Here is a 16,933-nt window from a genome sequence, read left to right as displayed (position 1 = left end):
GGAGCGGCTAGGCCCGTGAGCCATGGCCGCTGAGCCTGCGCGTCTGGAGCCTGTGCTCCGCAACAGGAGAGGCCACAACAGTGAGAGGCCCAGGTACCGCAAAAAAAAAAAAAAAAAATCCAAAGTTCTTTCTACTTCATCACATCAGGCAAGTACGTTTCAAACTTCAGGTGCTACAGAAACCCAAGTCATCACTTTTATTATTCATTTTCCCCATCCCTTTCTCAGATCCATGTGCCACCATTAGACGTATATGTTTAAATGTGTGTGTGTGTACGGCTGGGACACTTCGTTGGGAACCCATTTGATATTATTTCTCATTATAATGATGAGAACCAGAAACCCGATACACTTTAAAAATGAAATAAAATAATAACACCTATATATTATACATTCTTCCTTCTGAAAATCAAATTTAGATATTAGTGGTCTAATAGACTGGCTCCTATTGTTTTCCCCAGGTTAGATTTCTATTTTATGGCTTCTTTTTTTCCTCCTAAAAATTAAACACTACTTTCCAAAATTTACTTACATTTGCCACTTTAATGAGGCAATTTTCTAAGCCACAGATTTCTCCTTTGAGTTGGAAAGTACCGTAGCTGATACAAGTGTGTCCTACTTTAAAGTAAATAGTTGCTAAGTGAAATGTCAGACAGAAAAAGACAAATACAGTATGATCTAACTGAAATGTGGAGTCTAAAAACAACTTTAACAACAACCAACCAGCAAACAAAAAACAAGCGCATGGATACAGAGAACAGACCAGTAGTTGCCTGAGGTAGGGGTGGGGGGTTGGGCAAATGGGTGAAGAGGGTCAAAAGATATAAATTTCCAGTTATAAAATAAAAATTAAAAAATATGGGGATGTAATGTACAGCATGGTGACTACAGTTGATAATACTGCATTGCATATTTGAAAGTTAGCTAGGAGAGAGGATCTTGAGAATTGTCATCACAAGAAAAAAAAAATTTTGTAACTATGTAGGGTGATGGATCTTAACTGGACTGACTGGATGATCATTTTGCAATATATACAAATACTGAGTCATTGTGTTGTACATCTGAAACTAATGTAATGTTATGTCAGTTATACTTCAATAAAAAAGAAAGGCAGAAAAGAAGCTAGCATATTAATATTCTAATAAATAAAAACTAACAAGCTACGATGTAATTCAAAATGGTTTACTGTAGAGTGGCTTTAAATGGTAAACTCTGCTAAGAAACACTGCAATTTACATTTAACTTTTCAGGACTATAGTCATCAAAATAAAAATAACATCCAAATATGTCTGTAGCAGCTTCATAAAAATTAAAGTGTCTGCAAAAATTTTCCTTCATTTGAGTATTTCAGTCTAAACAATATTTCTTATATTGTTGTCTGCTATGTGACAGAGGAGGGAACCAGATTTCTAACTCTGTGGGCCTTTATTTACCTTATGGTGTCTTAAAGTGATATGGGAACTTCCCTCTGCTACACTTAGGAGTCCTGCCTAGGTCTGGAGCCTGATTCACATCAGCCCATGGTGAACCCATGGCATAGCTTGCTCCATCATCCATTCAACCAGCAAAAAGATGCACCTCCAGAATTGTAGTCCAGCATATTCATTGCTGATAATGAAGGTACTGTCAGTCTGGAGAAAATTATATGTCCTAGTACTAGTGGGATTTCAACTAGTTGGGAATTTAGGAGAGACCAGAAATGCCATAGGGCAGCTAAAGTATAGCAGCCTACAAACTGGATCCGAGCTCTCTATAGGCAAAATACTTTTATTTTGGTATGACCATGAATCTCTGAGTTGACTCCAGTATTAATAAGCAATTTCTTTAGCCTTTTTGGGGGGAGATTGTTATATCACTGCCATCATGATTATCATAGTAGAATCAGCAACAAAAGCTTAATGTTGGCTTATTATTTGCCAGGCACTATTCTAAGCACTGCACATGAATTAATTCCTTTCATTTTCAACAACCCTGAAGTAGTTACTATTATTGTCCCAGTTTTATAGGTAAGGAAACTGAGGCACAGAGAGTTATTAAGTAGTGGGGCCTATTAGCCCAGACAGTTTGATTTTAGCACCCTCACTCTTGGTTACCACTCTCCCGTATTGCTTAGAAGCAGATACCATGGAAATATAGTGCAAAAATTGACCAAACTCTCATATGTGGACAGAGATTCCAAGATAATGGAATGATGTGCAAATGTGTTGAGTGAGAAGGTGAGATGTAGTAAGGAGTTTGGTTTAGCCATGAAATAGGGCTTGTGGTAAGGAGAAGAGGTGAGACAGGCAGGATGAAGCTAGATTAGGATGGGCCTTACAATCTTTAAACCTTAAGCTACTTTTAAGTAGGGAGATGCAAAGCTCAAATGTGTTTTTATTAACGTATCTCTGGTAAATACAATGTGGAGGAGACACTGGATATTGGAAATAGCTGAATGGTAGGAAAGCTAATATGGAATTCAAAGTATAAGATAAGAAATAACCAGGGGAGTTCCCTGGTGGTCCAGTGGACTCCGCGCCTTCCCTGCCAAGGGCCCAGTTTCAATCCCTGGTTGGGGAACTAAGATCCCACTAGCCACACGGCGCGGCCAAAAAAAAAAAAGAGAGAGATGACCAGATGCAGTGGGAATGGAGAAAAGAATGGCATTTTTGAGGTGGAAATAACAGGATTTGATGACTGCCTGCTGCATGGATTTTAATTCCAATGAGGACATTTATGAGAAACATGAATTTAGGCAATTGAATCTCTCCGGGACTCAGTTTCCTCATCTGTAAAATAGGATAACAAGTTTCATAAAAGCTCTTTTAAGGTTCAAACGAGGTAAGTAAGGCACTTGGTACAGGGTCTGGCAGCTAAAGCTTTCAATGTTTGGCAGCTTTTACATTACACACTCATTACTGATGTTGCTCAGGAAAGAATGACATAAAACCCAATAAGTGAGAGTTACTATAAACCTAAAATTTCTGGCTCCCATCATTCTGAGGAGGGAACTGACCAGCCCAACTCTGCAGCAGACACACAAGCAACCAAGATGAATTCAAGGCAGCTATGGTTTCATGGTACAACATTATTGGTTTCATGGTACAACATTATTCTTCTCTTTAAAGTGTGGAAATTCTACGCCGATGCGTTTATTTGTATATTTAATAATACAAACACATTTCCCTAAGCCAAGTATTAATGTTCTTTGAATTATCTATTTTAGATCTTAAAAGGCAGAATTGACTGTGAAAGTAATTTTGCTACAAGACACCCAGATTGATAGGGCAAATCAGGTTGCTATGTTAGGAATCCCCTCTCTACACTCTTCCTTCATTATTCCTACTACATGTTCATCCTGCAACCCCTGAACAAGCTCTCAGGGGTTATTTATAGTTATACTATATATTATACACACACATATATGCTATGTATTATATATATTATGCTATATAGTATATATTTTTACTGTATATATATAGTATACAGATGATTCTATTCCACCTAAAATTAACATTTTAGGCAACCTTCTAAAACTATAGCTCTGTTCTGGTTGAAACATTCCTGGCATTTGAGGACCTCCTCATCTCCTAATTTCTTCCCAGTCTTCTTGAAAATGTGACCCAGGTCACAACTTCTGTTGCTTGCCATCTTTTCTATCTGCCTCAAGGTAGACTAATGAGGTAAAAACATAAATTTTCCTCCAGTGTATAGTTTAGCTTCTCTCTTAGTATCCCTCCTTGGAAGCCTAGTTTTTATCAGTACAGAATTGAATGGTGAGTTTGACCAAAGCTACTGGAAGCAGTATTAACCCATCTCATAATCTGATTAAAAGCTAACTACCTGCTCCCCAGAAACAGACACACACACACACACACACACACACACACACACACACACACACACACACACACACGGAGCCTCAAGGATTCATGGACTCCATTCAAAAACTGATACAATGTTAAATTACATTATTATCATTTATTTGAACATTCTACCATGAAAATTCACATCCTTATGATCTACAGAGTAAACAACGATTGAAGAGTAGCACAATTACAATTAAATGAAGTAACAGATGCAAATTATTTAGAAGAGTACAAGACACAAAATATGTAGCTCAATAAATCTTAGCTACTATTATTATAGTGTTATATTTTCTTTTATTATTTTTATTGTACAAGTAACGTATTGATATATTATATTATTTTTAAAAATCACAATTAAATGCACACACACAATATCTGAAATCTTATCAGATAGCCACTTGCTATGGTCTGAGTGTTAGTGTCCCCCCCAAATTCATATGTTGAAATTTAATCCTCAGTATGATGGTCTTAGGATGTCGGACCTTTGGAAGGTGTTTAGGTCGTGTGGGTAGAGCCTATATGAAAGTGATTAGCGCTTTATAAATACGAGACTCCACAGAGCTCCCTTTCTCCTTCCACCACAAAAGGATATGACTAGAAGTCTATGACCTGGAAAAGGTCCCTGTCTCAACCATGCTGGCACTCTGATCTCAGACCACCCAGTCTCCAGAAATTGTGAGAAATAAACTTTTATTGTTTATAAGCTACCTGGTCTTTGGCATTTCATTATAGCAGCCCAAGTGAAATGACATCACTGTTTCCCTGTTGATAAATATTTATTTTTATTTTTATCTATAGCAATCGCTATATATATCTCTATCTATATCCATACCTATACTTATATACATATCCATCTATCTATTTATCTATCTATCTTACCTACCTACCTACCTACCTACTTACAACTAGTTTTTGAAAAAAGGTAGATATATTATATACTATTTTGAATTTTAATATAAACACTTTCCATGTTAATAAGTATATTATCACCATGACAGTATTCCATTTTGTGCATAAAATGCAATTTTATTTAACAATTTTCCTCATGTTAGTCATTTTGGCTTTTTCTAATATTCTAGCATTATATAAAAAGACCAGTCTTATAAATGCACCACTGTACACTTGTCTGGTATTTCCCTAACATCAACTGAATAAGTAAAATACAGGTTCAAAAGGTAAATAGCAGACAGGATTCTAAGAGAAAACATTTCCTAAGTTTTGAACATTGCTAATTATTTGAAGACACAAGCACAAGGTAGTAAATTATTTCTCAAAATAATGTTTAACACACACGCAAATTATATTCCTTAATGTATATGTTTAAGTTTCTACTTTAAAAGTACTCTTTATTACTTAAATTTAAGACTTCATTTTAGTGCCTTCTAACATACATTGATCTTAAATGTTCATTTATCTTTTCAATAACATCTAAAACTATTAACTATTAAGAAGAAAATTTATTACATGAGGGCAAATTAAGTACTTGGAAAAAATATAAGAAAAAGATGAAAGTGGTAAAAATGTTTGGTATCATAATCCAATTTAGGATTTTGTATGTCACTAGTTTAAAGAACATTCCAATAAGCATACTTACATAATATGGAATATGAAATTAAACTTCTGAGTTAGAAAAAAGAACTGTTTAAAAAAATATGACATGAAGAAGACCCTATTCTATTAGAGAATAATTTATTAATCTCTATTAGAGACTAATTTAGATTCTCTGAAAAATCTCCTGGAGAGGCTTCTTTTTAAATTGAAAGATATAGCAAGTTGCATACAACAAAGAAATAGACAGAAAAATTCCATTAGTGATTGCAGACAAAACATTTTAGAGTGGCTTTTGAATGTTATCTCTGTTGTAAAGGATCTGACAAGGGGCAAATTAAGTTTAATATAGACAAATGCAACATTAAATTCGTATTTGGTTCAAAACTGTAAACACAAGCATAAAATAAATGGAAGCAAATAGCAGAAAGACTTTCAAAGTGACCCTGGATAACACTGAACCATTCTCAGACTGAAAAGAGAAAAGTGGAAAATGCCCGTTAGTATCTTACACTAGTTCTCAGCTCACAAACCTAATGAAGAAAAATATTATCATTAAAACAAGTTAAGAATGTTCTTCTCAGCTATGGTCTACAGATTACTTAGGAAATGTGGCAGCACTTGAGAGAGTACAGTGAAACATACTCACCCAAATACGCTTATAAGTAAGGCCTGCTGTATATAAAGATGGATAAGAAATCTAAATGTATTCAGGTAATGGCAAAGAAGGTAGTTGATTTGTTTTAGTACAAATAACTTGATGGAATAGGGAACACATGATCGGAATCAGCATTTTAACGTAACCAAATTAAAAAATATGTGTGTATATATATTTCTAAATTATATATAAATATGTTATGTTTACATGCATACATAATATATGTATATATTCCTCAGTGAAAGCAACAGGCATTTATAACCTGGGGTTCATGCTTTCCTACCGACTCCTGATATTTTATGCAAAATGTTGTATGTATGTTCATCTGTGCATTTTTCTGAGGAGAGAATGGTGTTCTTCAGATGCTCCAGGCATCTGAGTCTTAAAAAGGGTAAGAAGTACTCACTGTATTAGAATGTTAGGAACTAGAAGAATGAAACACAAGTGAGGGTTTCTAAGCTACATAAAAAAGAAAAAAAAAGTAGAAGCCTAAATTGAGGAAAGCATTTTAAAACTCTTCGGCTGGTTTACTCAACATATAAGAGGCTTAGAAAAGTCACACTTAAACTAACTCTAGTGCAGAGAGGCAATGAGTGTGACTCCTGAGAACAAGACTTCCAAGTCCAAAATATGCATTACAAGTAACCTGGCACTAACCATCAAAGCATGCTCTTTCTGCTCATTAAATTATAATTATGATCACTAATGTAATACATAGGATGGTACTCATTTCAAAATGAAGGGAGGATGGTAATTTTTTGAGCTGTCACTTGGGACATTTTGTAAGAAAACTCACAGTTCAGGCCATGATTCATTGCATTCAATATAGTAACAGAAGTGGATGCTTCCAGAAATGAGAAGGCTGAAAGCTTTAGCTAAACCACTTTAAAACAAACACAGGGAAGCAAGTGACTAACACTGCTATGGTTCATTAATGCTTCTAGAAAATTCTACGCAGTTCCTTTTCTCCCTTTCCATTTCCTCTGTAAACAGCACCATTCATGCCTGGTTAATTGTGAAAAATCTCTTAAGCGTGAAATTCCTATTGGGATTTCTTTTCCTGTAATTAATTTTTTGCTGTTTGATGTAAAGGTCCAAACTATAAATTGACAAGAAGCCAGCTGCTGCAGTGATGAAATTCGAGACAATACAACTAATGAAAAAAAGCCCCAGCTCTGTTAGCTGAACATTTTGATTAGCCGGTTTGTGTGTTTTGTTTCTCTAAACTGTAATACATACTAATTTTACCTAGGAATTAATTAAAGTCTATCACAGCCTCCATGCTGTGGACGTTATGTAACTCTTTGTTGATACCAAGTTTATGTATATATGAGAATAAGGTACAGTTTTAATGAGAATATAAAAAACTTTAGCTCCTACTCCTCTTAACTGTACTGAAGACTAACTCTTAAAAGGAAGTATCTATTTTAAAATCAAATGCTTTGGTCTTTCTCAAGGCCATCAAGTCACCAGAAGGTGAGGCACAGAATAAAATATTTTTCTATTGATTTCCCTTTTTAGAAAAATAAATTTGCTATCTACTACTCCATCCCACCTTTTTTTTTTTTTTTTTTTTTTTTTTTTTTTTGTGGTACGCCGGCCTCTCACTGTTGTGGCCTCTCACGTTGCGGAGCACAGGCTCCGGACGCGAAGGCTCAGCGGCCATGGCTCACGGGCCTAGCCGCTCTGCTGCATGTGGGATCTTCCCAGACCGGGGCACGAACCCGCGTCCCCTGAATCGGCAGGCGGATTCTCAACTACTGCGCCACCAGGGAAGCCCCTCCATCCCACCTTTGACACTGATCACTATGGCTCCGGGCAGGGGCTATACCACACTTCTCTTCTTCATTCTCCACAGCATGTTCCCATGTATTATACCTACAACAGGGACTCCTTAAATATTTGTTGAGGTTGGATGTTTCCCTCTACAACTGATAAAGGTCTAACATCATCTCTTTTGAGGTTCAGAAACAAAATATGACAGTCAGACCCAGAAGAGGAGATAAAGACAAGCCGGACAAAACTCAGCAGTGCTACCGGGATTTACCCTTAAAGTCTATCACAGCCTCCATTCTGCGGATTTTAGGTAACTCTGTTGATATCAAGTGTATCTATATATACACATATAATGTGTATAAATACATATATGTGTGTATGTATATATGGTAAGTCCTAATGAAAATATTTTTAAAAACCAAACAAACTTTAATGCCCATTCCTCTTACCTGCACTGAAGACTATTTTAAAATCAAATGCTACGGTCTCTGGGTTCTCCCTGGAGCCTCCCTCGTGTACACTCTTCCTTCAAAAGGTGCAAGTCAGTGATTATATTCTGAGCCCCATGACTCCCTATATTGACCATATGCTCAACTATAACACAAAATTCTAATTTTAAAACTACTGAGGTGTATCCTGTGTATCAGATAACGTGCTCAGTGTACATCAGCATGGTCCCTTTCCTCATAGAGCTTACAATCTAATGAGGAAGAAAGACAGAATTAAACAAATATAAAAATACATGTTTCCTTAAAGAGAGGAAGTTGGGGAGAAGGCTCAAAAAAGGCTTATGGGATCAGTATGAGTTGAAACAACAAAAAAATTGTAGGGGAGGAAAGGAGAGAATGGCGGCAAACCTCCTCCAAGAGCAAATATAAATGCCCAGAGATGACAGCAGAGCAAGTTAGGGAGGATGGACTGAAAATTATGTCAATATACAGGGAAAGGGGAAGAGTCAGTCTTAGGAACTCAATCTTGGAATTCTAGAATTTCCCTTGGTATTAAAAACAAAACAAACAAAACAAAAATCTTTGCATACTAGGCATGTATATAGCTTTTAGAAACATACAGGGTAACTGATGCCACGGGAATGGATGAAATTGCCTGGGGAGAAGACTCAGGGAATAGAGGCAGAAAAGAGAGTATAATGGGACAAAGCCTGAGGCACACGCATATGGCTAGTTGGGGTACAGGAAGAGGGGCCTGGAAAGGCTGGCAGAGGAAGGGCCAGAGAGAGAAGAGGAAAACCATGGCGGTGGGAGATGGGAGACTGAGCCCTGATAAGTAGTGCTTCCTGGAGGAAACAGTGCTCAACAGTATTAAGCGCTGGCGAGTTGAACTAAAACCTGAAGGCCTATAATAGATTGAGTAACAAGAGAGGACACTGATGAAAGAGAGCAATAGCAGTGATATCTGAGGGTATAACCAAAGAACTGAAAACTATACTGTGAGAAATGAATGCTTTATTTTTTTCTATCTGTTTACTCTATGATTTTCTGACAGGTAGTATATTTAACTAAACACCTGGGAAAGAATGGCTCATCTTAGTATGTAAGCTTTGCACTTGTAAATTTTAAATTCTGAGGCAGTTTATGGTATATATGTGTATGTATATATATTTCCTATTTTAAGACATTTTAAAAAAAGGATTAGTATACTATTAGGTTTCCTTAAAATTCCTATAACAAATTTACCAACTAATATTTTGAACAAAAGACATGATAACTTCCAGTCCTTCATCCCCTAGATAAAGGGCATGGTGGCCTGAATCAAGCACTATAGCTGCTGTCTTGCTCCATCTAATAATACTGTCGTGACTATCGTTCATGCCTCTGACACTGTGACAGCTTAAAGGGGCCAGAAATAATGCTTCTGTTGGAGCTGCGGTAGTGAGGCTGGTCAATACTCTCATTCTGTCCTGCTCTCCCCAGCCTTCCCCGTGATTAATTATGCATAAAAAGTCTTGAGGCAATAGCCAAATAAGCTCTGGGCACTTGGGAAAACAATTTTCAACTTGAACTATGCTTGGACCATGGCCAAACTAATCAATACCTTTACTTATCTACATGATTAGAATTGCTTTGGGTGATAAGTTCCCATCAATAAAGCACAGAATAGGGGGTGAACACTTGCTTACCTCAAGTGTTTTGATAAGAAGATTATCAAAATAAAACAAGCAAACAAACAAAAAATTCTCTTAACTATCAATGTCCGTAAGTACAAAATCAGATTAACTTTATATTACCTACAAGTATGGTAGAATAAACGTAGACACGTTTATAAACCAGTCGTTTTAAATGCTGAAGAATTACCATTATTATATTGACGGGTAATTATATATTTCTTGATGCTTTCATTTAAATCGCGAAAATGGAAAAATGCTTTAAATAAATGAAATGTAATCATAAAACTATATTAAAATAATAAAAGCAATAGTAATTACTTGAGAGCCCTCTAGATACACAGACTCTGCGCTAGAATTTTTAGTAGTTATTTCAGATAATAGTCGCAAAAACCCCTCAATATGGGAGGGGACATTATTCCTATTTTCAGATAATAGATCAGGAAGGTAATATAACTATCTAAGGTTATAAGGTATAAAATATCAAAGTTAGTATTCAAACCTATATCATCTGTATTCTTTCCATTGTATCTGGCATTAGGTACTTAATTTGAACAACATTAGCTGGAAACCTACTATGAATGTACAGGCATTAGGGAAGGTAATGAAAGAGCTATAAAAAAGGTGTAAAGGTATATATTTCCAATTCCACTCTCAAGTGTACAAATACCCTTTTTTTTTTTTTTTTTGTGGTACGCGGGCGTCTCACTGTTGTGGCCTCTCCCGTTGCGGAGCACAGGCTCCGGACGCACAGGCTCAGCGGCCATGGCTCACGGGCCCAGTCGCTCCGCGGCATGTGGGATCCTCCCAGACCGGGGCACGAACCCGTGTCCCCTGCATCGGCAGGCGGACTCTCAACCACTGTGCCACCAGGGAAGCCCTCAAGTGTACAAATAAATTATACCTATTACTGACCTGTGCTCCGTTTGTGCCTTGTGTGTTCTGCTACTCCTGCTGTTACTACTCCAAGTGATAGCTGTTTGGTCTCCATGAGGCCTTTTTTAACTTCTGTTCTGCAGGAAGGTTTTGGTGCTTGTGCTTCCACTAGTACTTAGATGTAAATGTTTCCCTTGTTAAAACAATTACTTAAATAGTGTAAAAATTTTGGTTTGTTTTTTGCTTGTCTCAGACTGGGGATAGACATCCTATATCCTAGTTATCCTATATTTTAATTTATTATCCCTACTGCCTAATCTACTAACAGGCACAGAGTACCCATTCAAGGATTTATTAAACCTGTGTTGAAAGAAAAAAATGAAGGAAATCTGCTTCCCTTAGTAGGCTATAGATTGCTTATGGAAAGTTCTGTCTTACTTTTTGATTATACAGTTCACAGCACAGGGACTCAGATAAAGAAAGTATCTAACAATTTTTTTTTAACTGATTGCAAAATTGGTCTTTATAAGACCATAAGAAAAACAGACAAAAGTGCTTTGGGGTGGAAAGGGGATGGATAAAGAGGAGCATATCCATGTCACCAGGGAGGGGAAGATTTATATCAGAAGATAACTTCAGATCTCTATTTCTCAGAGGCCTCCTCTGAGTGCCATGCCAATAGGAGGTAGAATTTCAAATAGTTCATGTTGCTCTATATACTTTGACCTACATTCCATCTTCGTGGCACAATTTTGTTTTAAAATAAATAAAAGTATCATCAAACAAGGATAAGACAATGAACAAAAGAGACTGAATTGAGAATGTGTTATTTTTATGCAAATACAATTTTTAAGAGCTAAATAATATTTTCTTAAGAAAATTGATAGCAACACTAATGGACTTTTGCCATTCATTCCAAAACCATTTTGATGCTACATGAAGCAGAGGACGCACGATACTCTTTTGATGGGGAGTGAAGTGGGAATAAGGGAGAAATTGTGGGGGAAAAAAAGGGGTTCTTTAATAAAATTCTAACTGAATTCAGATTTTTCTGCAAGTAGTTAACAAATGTCTTAGAAAATGATTTGCTAATGGACAGCCTTGTAAAAAGTGTAAAAGTTTTGCACGCGAACAGGGCACCCACTGAAAGACTCCACACCTTTCTAAGTGGTAGAAAACAAGCGAGGAAGACAGTAATGCAGAAACAGAATATACTGGCTGATTATAAAATTGATTATACATGTGGCTTTGTGGCTATTCTAACTTTAGGTTTAGACTCAAAAGTTCAGTAGTGGAGTCACACTGTACTATTTTTCCCTAAAATTTGCCTATAATTTAGGATATGTTACCACTAAGTCAGGGTCAGTTCCCTGTGGTCACATCAAACATACAGCGTAATAGAGATTAACACACTTCCCTAATGAATTATTAAGAGCTAAGCAGATGCATTTAGAAGGGAAGCACATAACCACAGGAAGTAAGATTGGAAAGAAAATGTTCATTTAAATCCTCTATACTTCATAACCAACATCCATTTAACTCAATTCTGGTATCATTCCCAGGCTAGATGAATATTTCTGTAAGAATCTAATGCTCTTTCAAGGCACAGCCTGGATATAGCTTTTCTGAGGTTCAGTCTCCCACAGCCTTTCTTCTGTAGGCAGCAACTCTAACTCCCTAGTAGAGAGATTTAACTACCTGCTTATAACTTAATCAAAGAACCAGTATCAGTTTGCCTTTGGATGATGCTTGCATCCCTCCAAGTTCCTGCCAACAGAGAGTTATCCTTCTCTACTTCCCTGCTGTCAGCTCTTGTTTCCTCTCAGGCCGCTGGTGCCCAAGAAATGAGAAAAAAGTTCCCTAGCAGCACGGTGGCTTGTGGGAAACACTGTGAACTTCTTCCCCCAGCAAGAAGAAAGGTTCTCAGTAATTGTACTTGCTTGCTTCAGGTGTCTCCCTTTGCTCTGAATAAAATGGATTTCGAATTTTAAAAATGTCATGGCAAGTTTATGAATTAGCCTATCAACTGGCTTTGAAGGCAATTAAATGGGAGGGTTCAAAAACACAAACAATCCATGTCTTTAAAATAATAATATTTAAAATATTATGCACAAGTCTCCTAGAGAGGTTTGATGCGATGTAAACAACCGCCATCACCACCCTCTACACAGGTAAACCTTAAAATCTTCCATAAGGCTAAGTCAGTCTCTACACTTCCATAAAAGTTTAAGTTCTAATAAGAGAAAGGGTTTGGTAAAGAAAAGCACACAGAAATGAAGCAACACAACTAGTGATTTAATCAGTTGTGTGCTTAACTTTCATGGTATCCAACCATTTCATTAAGCTATTCCATGTGGAAATGCTCATCACTATTATTTGTCCCTGAATGAGTAGAGTTTCTTTGTTCGCCTTCTTTATCTCCCAATATATAGAACTTGCTTCAGGCAAACCAGATGACCCATAGTAATATGATACGGCCCATGTTTCCTGCTTCCACATCTTCTCTCCAGTTAGTCCTTGGCTTGTAATGCCTGTTACAAGTCAAAAAGGCAAACGCCTCCAGAAATTCTGTCCATTCTTCAACAACCAGCTTAAACGTCACCTTCTATGTCAGAGACAAATCTCCTTCAGTCTAAGAAACTTACCTATTTTTTGTTTTTAGCTAGATAAACTGATTTCAAGAAAAGATACATTTCCTAACTTCCCTTTATGGCTCTCCTTTATGGCGCTGTGTCTAAGTTTTGTCCAAAGATATACAAGCAGAATTGTTTATGTGAAGATTCTTTCTAAAGAGCTGACTCAAACGGTGGATATTCACTTCTGGTTCCTCTTCCTTCTTCCTTATGTAGAGAGAGTGTCTGGGTACTTATCTGGACTACGTGGGGAGGGCAGCATTTCAGGTTTGTGACTTTTACTTTATACAATGAAATGTTTTGTATATATAGATACACAATTAAGTGAATTTAATGTAATTGTACCAAAAAACCTAAGGGTATGAAGAATATCTAAGTAAACTTCCATTCTTCAGGTTAGAAATTATATGTATAGTACAGAGGGAAACAATATGAAATATGCTACTATAGAACACATATCTTAATCTGAAATGAACATACTGTATTAATTTTTAAATAATATAAAGAAAGCTATTCAGAAATAAATGCTATAGCTTGCCTAAAGAGTAAAGAAATATCCAAGAGACTCTAATTACACTAAAAATATATTAAAATAAGCATCCAGAATCATGGCTCAACAGTCCCTCACAAATTGGTACATGAATGTATATAAATACTGTGTCAAAGTTGTCCCAAAACTTCTTGAAACTTTACGGAAAATCATTGTGTCTTTTTCAGAGGGGAAAAAGAAACTTTTAACATTCCAAATGACAGATGTCAAGACTCATGAAATACCTAAATATTCATAACTTAGCAGACATTCTAAACAACCATCCAGGGATATATACATATTTGCTTTAATGTTATTCCTGGGACCCGTTAAAAAAAAACAACTGTATAGGAACAGTGGGAGCAGAGTGAAAACATACTAAGAGGTAAACTCTACTGACTTATATAACCACAAATTCCATTGCAGTTTTACGCTTTCAGATAATTTTCTGACTATAACCTAGTTGAGCCTTCACTAAATAAAGAATTTCTCTTACAGAAATTAGAAAATAGGCAAAATTATGTGTATACAGTAAGTAAAACATGGGATATAGAAACAAATGACACGAATTTTAGTACTCTGTCACAATATATAACCTCAAGTTGTATAACTTTTCATTATTTGTAATATAGTTAGAACTTACACTTACTAAACACTTATTACATGCAAGGCATAATTCCAAAGACAACATCACTAAATATTTTAATTCTTACAAGTGCCCAGTAAGATAGGTATCATTATAATCCCCATTTATGACATGATGAAGGTGAAGTTCCAAAAAATTAAGTAATGTGCCACAGATGATACAGCTAGGAAGTAAAGCAGCCAGGATCAGAATGTGGGCAGACTGTCTCCAAACTTGAATTCATAACCATTGTGTTATACTGCCTCAGAATGAAAATTATAAAAAGGATCCTGACTTTGCAGGTTGGTTGTACTAAGTGAAGTTATGCATGCAAAAATGCTTTATAAACTTTAGAAATTTAAAGAAATGCAATATTAATAGAAAAATGGCATAGGAGTATATACAGGAAAAAGAAAATGAAGAATAAGGATGCTGGGACTTGGTTACTGGCTGAATGTTACAGACAAGGAAAAGGAAGGAGCAACTGAAATGACTCAAGAGTTCACCCATGGTTACTAGAAGAGAGATGATGATACTTATAATAATAATAATTTTTGAAAGCCATCACAGTTTGTAGGGAGGATGATTACAGTTTTGAATTCAGTGACTTTCAGAAGCCAACAAGATACCATGTAGAGATCTCAGGCAGGCAGTTTCCAAATTTATATTTGTAGTTTAGAACAAAAGGTTCGATTCTGAGATGTAGATGGGGGGGATTATCTGAATTAAAGAGATGGACAAAGCCTAAAAGTAGATGAGCTCTCTGAGAAGGAAAGAGTAGGGAAAAAGTAAAAGAGGCCCAGGACAACCCCTGAGGAAATATGTACATTGTAAAGAGAAACAAGGTGAAAAGGAGACTGTGAAGGAGACAGGGTCATGGTTAATAGAACAAGGAAGGCAGGGAAGGAAGACATGAGGGATGTCACAGGGAACCAGGTGATCAAGAGAGTTCAGGGAGTAGGTGCAGAGACCCGCAGGTCAATGATGACCTTAGAAACCAGAGTTTCCAGACTGTAGAGAGAGCAGTGGGAGACCTACAAGGGTTTGAGTGGGCAAAAGAATATGAGAAGGAGGGGTTAACACACATGACTATATAATGAAGTTTGCCAAAGTAGAGAGAAACAGATAGAAATACTAGTTAGTTTCACAGATTAGTAACCTATTTCTCAATTTGAAAAATGTACATTTGAAACCAATGTTCCAAGAATTTTTGATAGTTTCTCAGATTAATTTCCTAGTTATTTTATAATTATCAAAATAATTAAAACAAATATGTATAAAAGTCATGGTGAAAAGAACTGTTTCCAGTCCAATGCTTCCTGTTGATATTGTATGTTTAGCCACACCATAAAAGGAGACATTTATTGTTTTATTTAAGTACAGTTGAAAAACAAAAACAATTCAGGTGTCACTAAAGTATATATCATCAAGTTGCAGGGGAAACACTGCTTGGTATAAAATATCTTGTGATAAGGGTCAGAAAACAGCAAACTTTTTTTCTAATCATTAAAATTCAAAAATTCTGTTTTCCTATCAGTAAGTCATAATAATTATATCCGCCTTTTCCAATTAACCTTCTCAAGACAAAACAAATGTTAAAATATTCCTGACTCATAAGGAAACAAGTGTTTTATGTACCCATGGTTAGTTACATAGATAGAAACTGATTTTAGGAAACAAAACTATTAATACAAATGGATTTCAGTATACTAAATACTAATGTGTATAATGATTATATTATTTTCTTATCCAAGAAAATAATTTTCTTTTTGCGGGTCTCTCACCGCCGCGGCCTCTCCCGTTGCGGAGCACAGGCTCCGGACGCGCAGGCTCAGCGGCCACGGCTCACGGGCCCAGCCGCTCCGCGGCACGCGGGATCCTCCCAGACCGGGGCGCGAACCCGGCTCCCCTGCATCGGCAGGCGGACGCGCAACCACCGCGCCACCAGGGAAGCCCCAAGAAAATAATTTTCATAATATGCATATAACGATATAGAGATATTAGAACTTTTTTCCAATTTAAACTTATGACCTTAAAGTCAACTGATTAAATATGAACAGATATCCTTGTCTTTTACTAAAAATATGATGGGTGTCTATAGGAAAAAAAAATTAGGATGTAAAAGTTTCAGCTCTTTATCTTAAGTTGTCTGGCCTTTGATGTTATATTTGCTCAGGCAACTATTGCCCTCATTTAGTCAGGGGCAGCATATATTGGCAAGGGAAAAAGAAAAAAAGTGGAGAAGAATAAAAGAATTAAGTTGGAAGTAGGCTGGCGGTAATTGAAAACTTTTTTTTCACTTTCAAAAATATTTAAAA

At 36.4% G+C, this 16,933-nt stretch overlaps 1 protein-coding gene across 1 annotated transcript in view; it reads right to left on the bottom strand.

Moving 5' to 3' along the window:
* GBE1 (1,4-alpha-glucan branching enzyme 1) overlaps window positions 1-16,933 on the bottom strand; it is a 305,486-nt gene that overhangs the window by 39,066 nt on the left and 249,487 nt on the right. The gene's annotated exons all lie outside the window — the stretch shown is intronic.

Source organism: Physeter macrocephalus, chromosome 1 (assembly GCF_002837175.3).
Source record: "Physeter macrocephalus isolate SW-GA chromosome 1, ASM283717v5, whole genome shotgun sequence".
NCBI lineage: Eukaryota > Metazoa > Chordata > Mammalia > Artiodactyla > Physeteridae > Physeter > Physeter macrocephalus.
Note: the sequence above shows the minus strand (reverse complement) of the source record. Positions and strands in the feature narration are given on the sequence as shown.